Consider the following 18,895-nt stretch of genomic DNA (forward strand, 5'->3'; position numbering starts at 1 on the left):
AAAGTGACCATTGTCCACTGTTACTCTCCATATCAGGGGATGTCTTCGGTAGAACTTTAAATAATCAAGTTACTATAGTCCCCACTCCCATCCTGAACAATCTGTCCACGAAGGTTAGGTGGCCGAGGGTGCAGTCAAACCCTCATTTGTTACGTGAGATTTACTTAGCTTTTATTGACAATCTGGCCCAATACTACAATTGTGATTTTAATGATATCCCACTTTTATCTATACATGAAAACATGGTCACCAGACTGCAAAGTATCTTTTACAGGAAGGTCGGAGTAAGACAACAAGGAGACTCATAAGCAAGTAATCCATGGTTTGATGAATCCTGTTACAGGTCCAAGGCAGGATTAAAAAATGCTATCATGAGCGGGAACTCCGGGGAGATACAACTAGCTAGACGCACTTATAAGGAATCTACCTCTCAAGCTAAAAAATCCTGGGAAGAAATAATCTGGCAGAAGCTGTTGGATGCCACACAATCCAATAATAACAAGTTGTTCTGGGAACTGTTGAGCAAGCGAGGGAAAGAGGGTAGAACTAACCTTAAAAACCATATACAGCCAGAAAAATGGGTTGAACATTTTTCATGCCTTTACGACAACACTGATATCCCCATGACCCCCACAAGTAGGGAAATGGGGCAAGACCTCCCCTCCATTTCGGATGTTACCCCCAGCCTCGTTCCTATAGAAGGGGACTCACAGATTTATGAGGGCTACATCCGTTTTTCCATTGAAGAAACTGCTTATGCTATTCGCTCGCTAAAATCTGGGAAAGCTCCAGGCCCAGACAAAATCCTGGGGGATCTCTATATATCGGAGCCAGTTATTTGGACCTGGTATATCAACGCACTTTCCAACAAAATCGCTGAAGGGGGGTAGACCCCCCGACGTGGAAGGGTGCCGAAATTATTCCCATCAACAAAAAGGGCAACGCAAATCTCCCTACAAATTATAGGCCGATTAGTCTCATAGACAATCTTCAGAAGATTTTCGCCAAGCAACGTTTAGGCAGATTAACTAACTGGGCCACGGACCATCAGATCCTTTCTCCCCTCCAGGCAGGGTTTCGATCTAGGATCAGCACAGTGGACCAGGTCTTCAGCTGGCCGTGCTGTACTGGAAATATACAGCTCTTGCAAATCAACCCTTATACATTGCCTTTATTGACTTGAGATCAGCCTTCGACCTGGTTCCAAGGGAGAAGTTATGGGAGGTGCTAGTCAGAATAGGGACTCCAGCTACTATAATTCAACTCCTGAAGAGACTGCATGAAAACACTTATGCGCAAGTGCGATGGGGCAACCTAGGCGAACTAACAGACAAAATCACTATAAACAGAGGCATCCGCCAGGGTTGTGTGCTGGCACCGTTTTTATTTTCCATTTTTATTAATGAAGTGGTACAGGTTTTAATGACATGCCAGAATGATGCTCCTACCCTGTGTGCCCAGAAAATTCAGATTCTTCTTTTTGCAGATGATTCCCTTCTCATTTCTAAGTCCCCCATGGGCCTACAAACTCTTATCAATAGATTTAGCTCTTTTTGCCATGATTACGGCCTAGAGTTGAATCATAAGAAAACCAAGTTAATGGCACTCCATTTTGGAGTGCGGAAGAAATGTACCATCAGTTTAGGAGGCGACCCCCTGGATAAGGTCAGCTCCATTGATTACTTGGGTGTGAGGATCACTGATAACATGCACTGGGCAGATCAGGTCAACAAAAGTGTAGGTCGTTTACAACACAACGAAGCATCTATTCTGCGTTTTTTTCGGGGTACAACAGCAAAAAATGTTTCTCCGGCAATTAAGATCTACATTGCCAGAGGGCAGGGAGCTGACGTCTATGGAGCGGAGGTCTGGGGCTTTTCCGATTGCAATAGGCTAACCATTGGAGAGAATAACTTCGAAAGGGCTCTATGTGCCTGTCCTCCAAGTACTCCGCTGATTCCATTGTTTCTAGATCTGGGCCTGAGACGAATAGCTGACTTAGGCGGTCATTCTGACCGCGGCAGGCGGCGGTCGCCGCCCGCCATGCGGTCACCGCCAAATGGCCGCTCCGCGGTCAGGAGACCGCGGATGCCATTCTGGCTTTCCCGCTGGGCTGGCGGGCAACCGCCAAAAGGCCGCCCGCCGGCCTAGCGGGAAAGCCCCTGTAACATAGAAGCCAGCTCCGAATGGAGCCGGCGGTGTTGGAGGGGTGCGACGGGTGCAGTAGCACCTGTCGCGATTTTCACTGTCTGCAAAGCAGACAGTGAAAATCTTCATGGGGCCCTGTTAGGGGGCCCCTGCACTGCTCATGCCAATGGCCAGTGGCATGGGCAGTGCAGGGGCCCCCAGGAGACCCCACGACACCCGTTCCCGCCATCCTGGTTCTGGCGGTGTAAACCTCCAGAAACAGGCTGGCGGGAAGGGGGTCGGAATCCCCATGGCGGCGCTGCAAGCAGCGCTGCCATGGAGGATTCCCTGGGCCAGAGGAAAACCGGCGGGAAACCGCCGGTTCCCCTTTTCTGACCGCGGCGAGAATGGCCCTGGAAGCACCGCCAGCCTGTTGGCGGTGCTTCCGTGGTCCCCGGCCCTGGCAGTCATGGACCGCCAGGGTCGGAATGACCCCCTTAATTGTTTTAAGACCACTTTTATATTGGGTCAGGCTATGGACCGTTCCAGAATTGGATGTTTACAAATCCTCACTTTTAGATCTGCTAAAGTGTCTCAACTTCTATTCCTTGGGTAAAACATGTATCCAGATGGTTTACCAATCTGGGCCTTGGAGACTAATGGGAAAACCCCCACAAACTTGAGAAAGCCCACTCCAAATTGTTGAAGCGTGTATACTGGTCCCATGTATGGAATGATTACAATATTCGTAGATCTCATGGCTGTCTAACAAATCTTTTTTTAGATCTTAAGTGGTACCCGCAATTTGAATCATATCTAGACATTATACCCGATATCTTAGGCAAAAGTTTATATGCCAGATTCTGCTTCGGGTCGCTGCCACTGAAGTCTTTGATGTGCAGATGGGGTACAAAAACAGTAACTGATATATGTCCCGTTTGTGGCACAACATCTGAAACAGTTGAACATTTCATGTTTTTCTGCCCTGCCTATTCTTCTTCCAGGTCAAAGTGGATCTGTAGCTTGTGCCGGGAATTGGGAATTAGAGACTGCGCCTCTGCTCTGAGGATCTTAAAAAGTCATCATTCTACGGTTTTAATACATGCTCTATGCAAGTATCTGCTAGCAGCATGGCGTATACGTAGCTCTGCTATTAGCAATGAGTTTTAAATATGAGTAGACATGTTCTTTTATTACATATTGATTGTATGGGTCTTTTATTGAACTGCATTTTATACCTTTTCTATCGTATTATTTATTGTTTATCTGCTTTGATGATCTACTTGATCGAATAAAGCTTGTGTGTCAATGTGTCAAGCAATATTTCTCACTGCCTTGAACAGTGCTGGTTGGTGTTGAAAGAATGTATTGTAAAATTTTGATATTAGCGTGAGTGCTTTCCATTAACTGTTTGTTGAACTCAGATTCGAGATTAATAAAAATTATGCTCTCCAATTTAAACGCGGATAAGGTTTGTACGAGGTATAGGTTAACAAGTAGAATTACTGATTTCTCTCCATGCAACTTTCTTTCATTTACATTGAAGGTAACATAGTGATGACATATTTATGACACTGGTTAGAAATCATATGGTCTATGAATTGCTCAAGTGCATTGCGTTTAGACTTGTAGGATGACAACAGTCCTTATAACTGTAGGAGGCTGGCCTGGCTTATAGTGGGTATCTAGTGGTACTTACACCTTGTGCCAGGTCCAGTTATCCCTTATTAGTAGATTAGAAGTGTTCTAGCAGCTTAAACTGATAGAGGTAGCTACAGCAGAGCAGCTTAGGCTAAACTAGGAAACATGCAAAGCTCCTACTATACCACTTATATCACTTAGCACTATGTCATAAGAAAACACAATACTCAGAGTTACTAAAAAATAAAGGTACTTTATTTTAGTGACAATATGCCAAAAGTATCTCAGAGGATATACTCCCTTAGGAGGTAAGTAAAATACACAAATTATACACACAAACCAAAATCAGGAAAGTAAAACACTTAGAAAAGTAGTGCAAACACTGTAGAACACAATAGAATGTAATATGAGACAATAGGCCTAGGGTCAACACAAACCATATACTCCAAAAGTGGAATACGAACCACAAATGGACCCCAGGCCTAGTTTAGTGTGTAGAGGGTTGCTGGGAGTGTAAGAAAACACTAAGGGTGTCCAAGATACCCCACCCCAAGACACTGAAAAGTAGGAGTAAAGTTACCCTACTACCAAAGAAAGACGGTAAAGTCGAGATTGGGGATTCTGCAAAGACAACAACTGACTGCAAAGCACTGAAGACGGAATCCTGGACCTGAGGACCTGCAAAGGAAGAGGACCAAGTCCAAGAGTCACGCAAGTGTCCGGGGGGCAGGAGCCCACTAAACCACGGATGAAGGTGCAAAAGGGCTGCGTCTGGGTGGAAGAAGCCAACGAGTCTGCAACAACAGAAGGTGCCAGGAACTTCTCCTTTGGTCAGAAGATGTTTCACGGCGTGCAGGAGGATGCAGAGTTGTTTCTACGCAGAAAGACCGAAAACAAGCCTTGCTACCTGCAAGAGTCGCAGTTCAGGATTTTGGGTGCTGCCTGGACCCAGGAAGGACCAGGAGGTCGCCCCTAAGAGAAGGAGAAAGAGGGGGTGCTCAGCAACACGGAGAGTCCACACAGAAGCAGGCAGCACCCGCGGAAGCACCTGAACAGGCATTCAGAAGATCTGAGCATGACAGTCGACTCAGCACAACAAAAGAGGGTCCCACGAAGTCGGCGTTCAACTCAGCGAGTTGGGCAATGCAGCATGGAGTGCTGGGGACCTGGGCTAGGCTGTGCACCAAGGAAGTCTTGCAAAAGTGCACAGAAGCCCTTGCAGCAGCAGTTCACCAGTACACAGTATTACTGTCTGGCTTGGAGAGGCAAGGACTTACCTCCACCAAATTTGGACAGAAGGGCCACTGGACTGTTGAGGACACTTGGATCTAGCTCCTGTGTTCCAGGGACCACGCTCGTCAAGATGAGAGGGGACCCAGCGGACCATTGATGCAGAAGTTTGGTGCCTGCGTTGGCAGGGGGAAGAGTCCGTCGACCCACTGGAGATTTCTTCTTGGCTTCCAGTGCAGGGTGAAGGCAGACAGCCCTCAGAGCATGCACCACCAGGAAACAGTCAAGAAAGCCGGCAGGATGAGGCGCTACAATGTTGCTGGTAGTCTTCTTGCTACTTTGTTGCGGTTTTGCAGGTGTCCTGGAGCAGTCAGTGGTCGATCCTTGGCAGAAGTCGAAGAGGGAAGTGCAGAAGATCTCTGGTGAGCTCTTGCATTCGTTATCTGGTGAGATACCCACAGGGGAGACCTTAAATAGCCCTCCGAGGAGGATTGGCTACAGAGAAAGGTAAACACCTATCAGGAGGGGTCTCTGATGTCACCTTCTGGTACTGGCCACTCAGAGGTGTCCATTGTGCCTTCACACCTCTGCATCCAAGATGGCAGAGGTCTAGGACATACTGGAGGAGCTCTGGGCAGCTCCCCTTGGGAGGTGCTGGTCAGGGGAGTGGTCACTCCCCTTTCCTTTGTCCAGTTTTGCGCCAGAGCAGGGCAGGGGGGGCCCCTGAACTGGTGTAGACTGGTTTATGCAAGGAGGGCACCATCTGTGACCTTCAAAGCATTTCCATAGGCCAGGAGAGGCTACTCCTCTCAGGCCCTTCACACCTATTTCCAAAGAAAGAGGGTGTAAAACCCTCTTTCAGAGGAAATCCTTTGTTCTGCCTTCATGTGACTGATCTTCCGAGGCCCCAGGGGGGCAGAAACCTGTCTGTGGGTTGGCAGCAGCGGTAGCTGCACAGAAAACCCCGGAAAGTTAGTTTGACAGTACCCGGGCTCTGTGCTGGAGCCCTGGGGATGCATGGAATTGTCCTCCCAATAACAGAATGGTATTGGGGTGACAATTCCATGATCCTAGACATGTTACATGGCTATTTTCGGAGTTACCATTGTGACGCTACATATAGGTATTGACCTATATGTAGTGCACACGTGTAATTGTGTCCCCGCACTCACGAAGTCTGGGGAAATTGCCCTGAACAATGTGGGGGCTCCTTGGCTAGTGCCAGGGTGCCCTCACACTAAGTAACTTTGTACCTAACCTTCACTAAGTGAAGGTTAGACATATAGGTGACTTATAAGTTACTTAAGTGCAGTGTAAAATGGCTGTGAAATAACGTGGACGTTATTTCACTCAGGCTGCAGTCCTGTGTAAGAATTGTTTGAGCTCCCTATGGGTCGCAAAAGAAATGCTGCAGCCCATAGGGATCACCTGGAACCCCAATACCCTGGGTACCTAGGTACCATACACTAGGGAATTATAAGGGTGTTCCAGTGTGCCAATCAGAATTGGTAAAATTAGTCACTAGCCTGCAGTGACAATTTTGAAAGCAGAGAGAGCATAAACACTGAGGTTCTGGTTAGCAGAGCCTCTGTGATCAGTTATGCACCACACAGGGAACACATACAGGGCACACTTTATAAACACTGGGGTCCTGGCTAGCAGGATCCCAATGACACAGGCAAAAACAAACATACATACAAGTAAAAATGGGGGTAACATGCCAGGCAAGATGGTACTTTCCTACAATAACAGAGTATGTCTGGGATGGGAATGTGAGGACATTCATATGAGGACAATGGGGAAAACATAAAAAATATATTATCATGATATTTATTCATAAACATGCATAGAATGTGATTATATTTCTGGTGTTTACGGTAGGTCAATATGATGATAAATGCCACTTCGAAATCTAATTGGTAACTGCATGATTCCAGAAAGCAGAGAGCTAATTTGAGTACTTGCACGAGTCCTGCACAGAAACTCATGTCTTTTATAACAAATGGAATGTAATATCTTCACAGTGGTCAGAGATAGCAGCATCATAAATGCAGAAAAAGTACCATAAGGGGCTCAGATATATCATTTCAACATTACTAAACAAAAGGAAACGTAATTCATGATCACATCAGTGACTGCTGAACGGATGGATGTATGTGCAGCTGACGGACGATGTACTAGAATTAGAAGAGTGCCAACGCCTTCTGGTGGCCACTATGTATGACCCCAACAGGGATAAAACCAATTATATTTAAACAAATACATGTACAATAGAGAAAATTGAGGCCTAGTGATTGTGTTAGGTGATTCTTCAGGGCACCTGTGGCTTCTCAGTAATGCTACGAAAATATTTCTTCTGAAATACGAAAAGTTGTCATAGTCCCTGCTAAGAACTTTGGGATAGAAGACGTCTAGCATAGAGCTGTCCTTGATATGTCTGAATATTATTCTACTCCGAGATATATCTCAGTGCTTAATTTGTAAATAAAAACGTGCCGGTTCCCAGAGCCCTCGTCTTGAACACGCAGCTGCTGCAATTAGATGTGCGAACAAGGAATACCGAGACAGCAGTAATCCTGAAGCCATCTCGGACATCTTCAATCCATTTACAGCCACTCACTGCCACTTCAGCTCACTCTTGCAGCTTTCTGCTCGCTCCCTTTGTGACGCTTTTTCGTTTTTTTCTTCCTCCATCTTTCCCCTATGTCTTTTGCTCACAGTAAATGCTTGAGACAGAAAAATAAGTTCCGTCCCTCAAAAATAAGTGCTGGTGCCGCACACCGGCAACAACAAGCACAAATTAAGCACTGATATATCTCATACTAAAGAACTTGAGTTTTTATTAGTCTCTAAGAAATTAGCAGTGGAAAGCGCAAGGATAACTATTGCTTTAAAACATAACTTGAACAACAGTAGAGACTAGAGTTTCAGACCCAGAGAAGATCCAATTTGGACAGACAATGGGCATTAAACCATACTTCTACTGTCTGGCCTAAAGGATAAACCACAGTTACATGCTAAAACAGTCATGATACATCATGTTAAACAGTAGGCCCTTTCAATCTCTAGGGTTTGGGATTTTATACAGAATTGTATGTGACAGCCGAATACTCAGTTTGTTCCAGAAGTAGGGGGCAAGATCAGATCACCTCTCCTATAAGTCAATCGGTTAAAAACAATATCTGAAATTAGCAGAAGAGCACGTGCCAATGAAACGAGAAAAGCACAGAATATCAATGAAGGATCTATAAAAATCAATTGATAAAAGTGGCAGCTCTCAGGGAAAAAAATATAAAGTGAGTAAAACGAGTGGACATCATTTCACACTGGTGACATAAAACACAGCTAGTCACAAACGTATGAAGAAATTCAAACAGAGACCCACTGGTCCAAAAGAACGGTATAAGGACTATTTATGAAGTACTTCTCCCATCATTCAACAGAACCTCCTCCAATGAAAATCTCAAACAGGTTACAATTCAGTCTGGGCCTTAATCTAAAGTACATGGCCATATTTGAGCAACTAGAGAATTAGAGTGCTAATAGATCTCGGAGAATGTGCCAGCGATGGAATGTATGGTTCTGGACAGAACATCTTTAGAATTTTTTTGATTTCATGTGCACTAGGCTTATGGGCTGGGATATTAGTCATTGTTGTGATGCTGTAACCTACCGGCCGAAATCTAAATCAGACCCTTAATGTGCACATGAAAATTGTTTTATTTTTGCTCCTTCAAGTTATGAAATGAGCCCTTGAAACAGTCTTTAGCATTTCATTGGTGTGTTTCCATTCTGTAAAAACTTGTTTAAAATTTGTAATCCATGAGTTCTTATTGTGACAGCTTTTATTGTGTTTTAAAATAGTTTACTCATTGCTGAAATACTTAAGGGAAGAAGTAGTGTTTTTAAAAAAAACACAGTATTACTGATGTTTCTATAGTTTTCTTCCATTCTACTTGCAGTAAGCATTTTCTGAAATAAGCACACACTACATGTTTCAATCAAACTTTCTGCACCTTAAGACATTTAGCCGGTCATTCTGACCCTGGCAGTCGGTGATAAAGCGGCAGCCAACCCGCAAACAGGCCGGCGGTCCAAAAAATGGTATTCTAACTCTGGCCGCCACATTAACATTCCGACTGCCACGGCGGGACCGACAAACAGCGCGGCGGTCACCGCCAACAGGCAGGCAGCAGAAAATGTACCGCCCACCCTATCACAACTCACCAATCCGCCACCTTTTCCGGGGCGGGAGCCCCGCCGATAAAAACATGGCGGAAACAGACAACGAACGGGAAAACGCTCACCTCTACACACTCCACGAGGAAGGAGGACAGCATGGAGCCCGAATTACACATCCTACCAGCTCTTGTCTACCTGCTCATCTACCAGGAGTACGAACGCCGGCGCAGACGACAACGGTGAGTACTGCACCTACGACACAGGGGAGGGGGGAGGAGAAAAGATTACGGGGACACACATGCGCCATACACCCACCCCCCCCCCACAAATACCTACACCCCATTGCCGAGCAACAAGTCAGAGTGACACCACACAAACCCCCCGGAATAATGCAAAGACACAATTTAAATGTTCGAAAAAATATATGTATAAATAGCTCCATAGAAGGAATGGCAAATATGCCATATAAAAGATAAAAAAATAAGGAATGAAGATAGTCAACAAGATATCCATAGGCAAAAAGTCCTGCACATTCCGTCAAAGTTCCATAGTCCGTGGGCCAATGTGCACAAACACATGGGCAAAGCCCACACAGGAGACCAGATACCATTGGAGAGAACACTGCAGGGGCATCAGATGATAGTACAGGCACCTCAGGGGGAAGGGAAGTGGGGGCACCTCAGCCACATGAGTCCACGACGCCAGATCCACGAGGGGCCTCCATGCCCACTGTCCCATCCTGGGGGGGTGCAAAGCCACAGTCCATCAGATGGATTACCGACTCCACTGTGATTGGAGGAGGCATGGTGCCCCGAGTGCTCCCTGAAGCCGTGCTCGACACTGAACCAGCACTGTCAATGGGCCAGCGGTGCTTGAGAGGAAGGGCCCAGCGGAGCGGTGCTTGAGACGGCGGGGCCCAGTGGAGCGGTGCTTGAGATGAAGGGCCCAGTGGAGCGGTGCTTGACAGGAAGGGCCCAGCGGAGCGGTGCTTGAGACGGCGGGGCCCAGCGGAGCAGTACTTGACAGGAAGGGCCCAGCGGAGCGGTGCTTGACAGGAAGGGCCCAGTGGAGCGGTGCTTGAGATGGCGGGGTCCGTTCAGCGGTTCTTGGCCCGGCCGGGCCCGTTCAGCGGTGCTCCTCCCGACGGGGCCCTGTTCAGCGGTTCTTGCCCCGGCGGGGCCCGTTCAGCGGTGCTTGCCCCAACGGGGCCCTGTTCAGCGGTTCTTGGCCCGGCGGGGCCCATTCAGCAGTGCTTGGCCCGGCGGGGCCCTGTTCAGCGGTTCATGCCCCAGCGGGGCCCGTTCAGCGGTTCTTGGCCCGGCGGGGCCCTGTTCAGCGGTGCTTGCCCCGGCGGGGCCTGTTCAGCGGTGCTCCTCCCGGCGGGGCCCTGTTCAGCGGTGCTTGTCCTGTGTGTCTAGGGAGCCAGACCTGGGCAAGACTTCCCGCTCATTCCCCATCCGAACTTGCGGTCGCTGCGCCCTCCTGTGATGGAGTCCTGGGCCCGTGGGTCTCGTCCGTCACACCCGGGATGGGGCTGGTGGGGACCTCCTGGCCAGCTCGCCTGCTGCCTGACTTCTCCGCCCTGCTGCCCTTGCCCTCCTTCGCTGGAGCTCTGTGGCCCTTGCCTCCCTTGGATGATGTGGCAGGTGACGGGGCAAGGCTACTGTCCTTGGTGGCAGCCGTCTCAGGCTTGTCGCGCCGGGCCTTTTTCTTCCTTGTCCTCTTCCCAGGGGGGGGGGGCTGGCTGTCCCCTTGCTGCTGGACGATGTTCCTGCCCTAGGATCTGGTGGACTCCAATAGCCCTGCACTATGGTCACAGTAGATGCAGGGCTGGTGGTGGCTGAGGTGCTTTTTTTGGTCTTAACAGATGGAGGGGGTGGGTCAGTGATTGGAACGAGTTCAAGGTTGGAAAGGAAAAGGACTTTGGAAGGACAGGGACGGGTAGGTGTAGTGGGTTTGGGAGTGGAGGAAGAGGATGTGGTTGTAGGAGACTCAAGTGTGCTGTCTTTGAGTGCAGGTTCTTCTGACGGAGGCTGTCGTGAGGTGGATGGCTGTTGGGTGGGTGGCTGCCTGCGTTTGTGTGCTTTGGAAGAGAGGGGTGACAGACACACTGGGAGAGGACACAGGGGACATGTAAATGGCAGTGGGGGTGGTGACTGCACGTGTGCGGACTGTAATGGAGGGTGTGCTGGTGATGGAAGTACTGGCTGATGGTGGTGTGCATGCAGGTGTGAGTGGAGACGTCACTGGGAGGGAGGGGGGAGATGAGGAGGTGGGGGACAAAGAGGTGGCAGTGACTGTTGGCATGTCTGCATCTGGATGTTGCTTGGGTGAATGCTTGTGGGATCTGTGGTGCTTATGTCTGGAGGAGCTGCCCTTGGGTGTAGAGGTGTGTGCAGGCTGGTCTGATGGTGTGGATGGGATAGGCAGAGGAACAGGAGACTGGGACTGGGACTGGGACTGGGTGGAGGGAGTCAGAAGAGGGAGGCTGGAGACAGGGACAATGGCTGCCGTCAGTGCTGAGGCCAGAGCGTTGAACGATCGCTGATGGGCAGCCTGACCCGAATGAATGCCCTCCAGGTATGCATTGCTCCGATGCACCTCCCTTTCTACACCCTAGATGGCATTCAAGAGGGTAGACTGCCCAACAATGAGTGTCCTGAGGAGGTCAATGACCTCCTCACTGAGGGCAGCAGGGGTAACTGGGGCAGGGCCTGAGGTGCCTGGGGCGAAGGAGATGCCCGCCTTCCTGGGCGAGAGGGCACGGAGCGAAGGCTGAGTGGCTGCTGGGAGGGCGGGGCTAGTGCGCTGGGTGACGGCTGTACCTGTTGTGGCGGTGGGCACGGATGTTGCCGCCACCGCTAGGGAGCTCCCTTCCGAGGACGTGTCGGTGTTGCTGACGTCTCCACGGGTCCCCGTTGTGGAGCTCCACTCGCCCTCCGTCTCACTGGTGTACTCGGAGTCTGTCGTATGGCCCTCCGGGGCCATGTGAGATGCAGCTCCCTCGTGCTCCAATGCCACTTCTCCTCCGCCAGATGATGCTAATGCACACATGAACAGGAAGACAAAGAAAATGGGGGGGGGTGGAGAAATGAAGACAGGTTGAGTGCATGCATTGGCAACACCGTTGTCAGAGAGGACAGACACAGAAGCCCCCTGAACATAGGCCACGCAATGGGGGTACACTACTCAGTTATTGTGACTAGTACTACGGGTCTATGGACGACAAATGCACACATGGGTGAGGCCGGACCATGGTTAGCTGTACTTGGCACCCTACAGAGGTGGGGAGCGGGGGCACAGGGCCGTGTCTAACGGAGGGGCCTAGCCTACAGAATGCGCCCTGGCCTGGAGATAGCCACAGCCCTCCTCCCCCACCCAGACACCTTCCCTGCGCGCAAAGATAGCAGAATGTGCTGATACTCACCCCCTTGTGTCTGCTGTGATGTCCTCACGCGCCCATCCAAATCGGGGTAGGCCACCGCCAGGGTCCGGGACATCAGGGGGGTCAATTGGCGGCTGGCACCCCTCCTTCGTTGGGAGGCCATCCCCAGCAGAGACTCAGCGGTCTTTCTGGTCCTGTGGCGGATGTCCTCCCACCTCTTTCGGCAGTGGGTGCCCCGTCTGTTGTGGACCCCCAGGGCCCGGACGTCCTTGGCGATGGCACGCCAAATGTCGATCTTCTGATGGGCGCTGACCTATGTGACATGTACAGGGTGGTAAAAGAAATCGCATCAGTTTTCTGCCTGGTCAATGTGAGTGCCCCCCCCAACCTTGCCATGTGGCACATGCTCTCATCTTTCGTGCGTTGCACTCCTCATTCGCTCCCCTCCCCACCATCTTACATACACCCCACTCAACACAGGCATAGCCCATTCAACGTGCACCCTGTGTACTAACCTGTTGGTCTGGAGGACCGTAGAGTAGCGCATACTGGGGGAGGACCCCATCAACAAGTTTCTCCAATTCTTCGGAAGTGAAGGCAGGGGCCCTTTCCCCAGTTGCAGCAGCCATTGTATCTCCCAGACCGAGGTCACAGCAGCACTTGCAGTATAGGTCCTCTCCTGTGGATGATCAGGTCTCGAGTGATTAATCAGATAGAAAATGGCGGTCACGCCCGCGGCAGTGCGTACCGCGGCGGTGCGTACCGCGACCGCCAGCGCACATCGTCATTGGCTCATGAGAGCCATAGGGTTCAATGTTAACCAATGCTGCTTTGCGCCGCGGTCTTCGACCGCCTACCGCCACGGTGTGCCACGCCAGAGCAGTGACCTCACATCCCACTGTCACACTTCACAGGTCAGGCAGCCGCCATTTCAAGGGCCCACATGGCATGATTTCTACTGCGTCACACAGGCCTAGGCCTGGCATTGCCACTCATACAAGCCATTCAATGCATAGCGATTCGTGTACTGTGCAAGCTGTGTGAACGAACCTGTCGGTTGCTTGACTCTGTGCTCCATGTTGTCCTTCCTAGGCACCGTCCGCTGGGACTTGCAAGGAGAAGGATGAATCCTCGCGTGTACCGGCCGCTGGTGGACCTGTCGACAATGGAAGAACGACATATCATACTCACATACCGGCTTGACAGAGCAACCATTCATGAACTATGTGCCCAGCTTGAGCCAGACCTGATGTCCCCCATCCGCCAACCCACAGGGATTCCCCCTCTGGTGCAGGTTCTGTCAGTACTCCATTTTTTGGCAAGTGGGTCTTTTCAGACAACAGTGGCCATATCATCTGGGATGTCCCAGCCTATGTTTTCTAAGGTTTTGTCCAGAGTGTTGTCTGCCCTGATGAAATACATGCGGAGCTACATTATTTTCCCAGAGGTGGGCGAATTGGCTACAGTGAAGGGTGATTTATATGCCCTTGGACATATCCCCAACATCATTGGTGCCATTGATGGGACCCATGTGGCTTTGGTTCCCCCCAGTGGAAGTGAGCAGGTGTACCGAAACAGAAAAAGTTATCATTCGGTGAATGTCCAGGTGGTCTGTTTGGCTGACCAGTACATCTCCCATGTAAATGCCAAATTCCCTGGGTCAGTGCATGACGCGTATGTCATGCGAAATAGCAGCATACCTTATGTGATGGAACAGCTACAGCGACACCGTGTGTGGCTAATAGGTGACTCTGGTTACCCCAACCTGTCGTGGCTACTGACCCCAGTGAGGAATCCCCGGACCAGGGCAGAGGAACGGTACAATGAGGCCCATGGGCGAACTAGGAGGATCATAGAAAGGACCTTTGGGGTCCTGAAGGCCAGGTTTAGGTGCCTGCATATGACAGGGGGATCCCTCATGTACTCACCAAAGAAGGTGTGCCAGATCATCGTGGCCTGCTATATGCTTCTCAATCTTGCATTGCGACGCCAGGTGCCTTTTCTGCAGGAGGATGGTCCAGATGGTGGTGTTGTAGCAGCTGTGGAGCCTGTGGAGAGTGAAGAGGAGGAAGACGACGGGGACGACACGGACAACAGGGAGACAGTCATATAACAATACTTTCAGTAGCACCCAGGTAAGAATCAGCCACCCCATTTTACCTTTACTGAAGGCCTCATGCGTCTCCACTGTCTGTGTTTCCCCCCAGTTCCTGGTAACTGATTTGTGACTTTCCCTTCCCTTTTCAGAGCTGTATGACCCACTGCCTGACATCAGCTTTGTTTGCCCATGGACTAAAGCTTATTGAGATTGGTATGTTGTCATCACAAAGTAACTGGACATTATTGCACCGTTATGTGTAATACATTTGTTGAAAATACAAGCAGACTCCTGTTTTTTTAAGTGCAATAAGTGATTTATTTTAAGTGCTACATATAGGTACATGATTGGGAAACGGTGATGGGTGGGGGTGGAGTAATGTCATGATTTGGCATGCAGGTGGGGTGGGGGTGGGAAGCAGTAGTGAAGATTTGCCTTACCAGAGTCCATTCCTCCGCCTACTCCTGCGAGGCCCTCAGGATGCAGGATGTGCAAGACTTCCTCCTCCCACGCGGTAAATTCTGGGGGAGTAGGTGGGGGTCCGTCGCCAGTCTTCTGCACCGCAATGTTGTGCCTTGATACCATGGAACGCACCTTCCCCCGTAGGTCGTTCCATCTCTTCCTGATGTCGTCCCAATTGCGTGGATGCTGTCCCACCGCGTTGACCCTGTCCACTATCCTTTGCCATAGCTCCATCTTCCTGGCAATGGTGGTGTGCTGCACCTGTGCCCCGAAGAGCTGGGGCTCTACACGGACTATTTCCTCCACCATGACACTGAGTTCTGCGTCACTGAACCTGGGGTGTCTTTGGGGTGCCATGGGGTGGTGTGGTTGAGGTGTGGGGTGGCGTTTGTGGTGATGAGTGTGGTGCATGTGGTGGTGTGTGGTGTTTGGTGCGTGGATTCTGTGTGGGTGATGGTGTTGTGTGCCTCTGTGTTGTGGGATTGTCTATTCTGTGCTCTCTCTCTAGCCTTCGTCAATGATTCCGGGTCGTAGAGGCATGTGGGTGATGTGGGTGTGTGTTTTATATTGTGTTGGGTGTGTGGGAGTGGTGTTAGTATGTGTATCAGGTGTGTGTATTTCAAACTGACCAATGTGGCTGAGTTTTCTATGTGTGTGTGTATTTTGACCGCGGCGGTGTGTACCGCCAATGGAATACCGCGTTTGAAAGACCGCCACGTGGATTTGTGGGTCGGAATGGTATGGGCGTATTTCTGTTGGCGTGACGGTGGAGGTTTGGTCACCGCCATTTTTTCGCTGACCTTTGGTGTGGCGGACTCTTGTGGATGTCGGGTTTTTGGCGGTTTGCCAGTTGCGGGTCAGAATGACCGTGGCAGTTTACTGCGGCCACGGCGGTGTTATGGCGGTCTTCTGACCGGCGGTAACCGCCTTTTACCGCCGAGGTCAGAATGACCCCCTTAGGCCCTTATTACGACCCTGGTGGTCGGCGGTAATATGGCGGAAAGTAATGCCAACAGGCTGGTGGTACTTTCCATAATATTATGACTGGTGGTTTGGCTGAAGACGAACCACCAATGTACCACACTGACCACCACAGCAGTAATGGACACTGGGCTGGAGATATGAATGTCCAGCCCAGCGGCCGTCACTGTACCACCTGCGGAAATATGACTCCGCCTACCGCCATGGCTTTCGTGGCTCCCTTGCTGCCACAAAAACCATGGTGGTAGGCACTATCAGTGACAGGGAATCCCTTCCCTGTCACTGATAGAGGTTTCCCTACCCCCACCCCCCTCCCCAGAGTCCCCCCACCGCCCTTTCTCTCCAAACTCTCCCACATTCACCTCCCCTTCACACACGCACACATGCATACACACACCCAGTCCCACATTCATCCACGCATGCATACATCCATTCACACACACATCCGCACACACTTTCATACATACACGCACAGAACACAACACACTCACACCTCCATACATGCACACACATTCAACACGTAACACACACCCGCATACACTCACGCACATACACCCCCCACACACACACAAACACATACAACACCCCCACCCCCTTCCCTGTCACGGCACCCACTTACCTGTGTTTAGGGGTCCTCCGGCAGGAGACAGGATGGAGCGCTGCTGCCAGCAGCAGCATCCACCAGCAGAACACCGCTAGGCCATAATATTGGTCATAAAAGGACCAGCGGCGGTCTACTGGGGTGGCATCTTACTGCCATCCGATGGCATGGCCACAGCTGGATTTCCGCCATCCTTCTGGAGGAAATCCGGCTGTGGTCATAATACGGCGGATGTCTGGTAGTCACGGCGACGGTCTTTTGGCGGACTTCACTGTGGTGGTAGGGGTTTTTTACCACCACTGCCATAATGAGGGCCTTACTCTTGTGTATTAAAATGCCAGCCTAAAACCTTCATTGTCCATATCATTATCCTAAAATTAAGGTAGTACAAAATGACATAGACAATTTACAGTGTGGGGATCTCAACCTCTAACTATTTTAGCTTTATAAAAATGAGTCACTTTAGAGTAACAAATAATTCTCACCCTCACATTTTTTAAAGGTTATATTTTGATTTAATGTCAGCATTCAAATAAAGAACATAGATAAACAATGTCATCATTAATTGCAGCTTATTCCACAGAAAATGCTTTCAGTTAAACTACTCTATTCCAGGCAATATGGCAATCAAATATGCCTCACGTTTCTATGAATATAGAATGTTACCACATAAGTAGTCCTAGAAATGTTATTGGCAAAGCTATAGTAGACGCCTAGGGCATCAACTGACCAACTGTAGCTGGAAGTTAATTTTCTTCTCACATTCACGAAGAAGGCATCTTAAATGTGTCCTCATTTTAGCTTTTTAGACCACTGACAACATTCACTAGGAAATAATAAGGGAAAACTCATGATCCCTTTCAAAGATGCCTCATCAAAACCCACCTTTGGATAAATGTTTTTCACTTGATGAAATCACTTTACCAGAACTCCACTGTCTTTTGGCGAGGTTTGCATTACAGAAATACTATATTCACATATACATACATACATACTCACCTCAGTAGCAAGCACCAACTAATAATTTAAACCATAGCTGAAATCTGTTGTCATCTCTATCATGCAAATTCCCCTTTTTTGACCACCAAAAGGACATTCAAACCTATGCATTTCAATTGTGAAAACACCAAAAACAAGGCAGTAGTTATGCTTTAAGTAACTATCTACCTACATCAGATTACCAAGAGAAACACAAAAGCTATCAAATACTTTTGTGAATTACACTGCAAAATTTTAAGGATCTGATTTGTGATAGCATTATTCTACATGCGAGAGAGCACTCCTACTGCTCTTCAATTTAGAGAATCCCCTGCTGACTCCTGCTTGGTCAATAACTACCTGAGAGTGTCCCCCGCAAGATGATACTAGTTAAAAAGTTATTCAAAATGATTAAGGATTTTTGGAGGCTGTGACAAATATAAACACATTGCAGAGTTTTTCACCTTCATTGATACTGGTCACACATTTTCTTTTTCTCTTATGGACATATTACGGGATGTAGAATTAATAGTAGATGTGGGGCTTGATTTAGCATTTGACAGATGGTGCTCAACTATCAAGATTTAGGAAAAGGAAATTACCTCTGCCATTCTGATTCAAATTTAGGGATGCTCCTTAGCGCAGTGGTGAATTGTGTACATTGAAAGAAACTGCCATCACAGTGGTTTGAATGTACAAAATGTTTAGTGGGAGTGATTGTTTTTTTTTATGTCTCTCACTTCAGGTTTTCCTAGCAGTGATAAACAGGAAGAAAAAGTATTACATCCTCCAACGTAAAAAGGGTGGGTGATATAATATGCTTTATCAAATGGCACCTACTCCATCGGGTCTTTGGAGAGAGTTCTCTGTTGAGGGAGCTTCCAATAAATACTGAAGGTTCTAAGTGAAGTGACAGTTGGAGGGTTTGGTTATAAAGGTACTCTGTCACATTTGCTATGAAGCTATGAAGCACCATCTGTGGCAAACTCTAAATCAAAATCTAAGACTTTACGACTATATACGCCACCAATATGTATTAGTATAGCAAAGCATTATACAAACACCCAATGGATAATATCATTGTCAAAGTAAACTAGACTAATCTCACACGTTATGAGAGGAACCACACAAAGATGCCCTATTTACCCGTTGTTCTTTGTTTGGTAAATTATCCTACTAGTTTCTTCTTTGTGGGTCAATTAGGTAGCTG

The sequence above is a fragment of the Pleurodeles waltl genome, chromosome 3_1 (assembly GCF_031143425.1).
Source record: "Pleurodeles waltl isolate 20211129_DDA chromosome 3_1, aPleWal1.hap1.20221129, whole genome shotgun sequence".
Lineage (NCBI taxonomy): Eukaryota > Metazoa > Chordata > Amphibia > Caudata > Salamandridae > Pleurodeles > Pleurodeles waltl.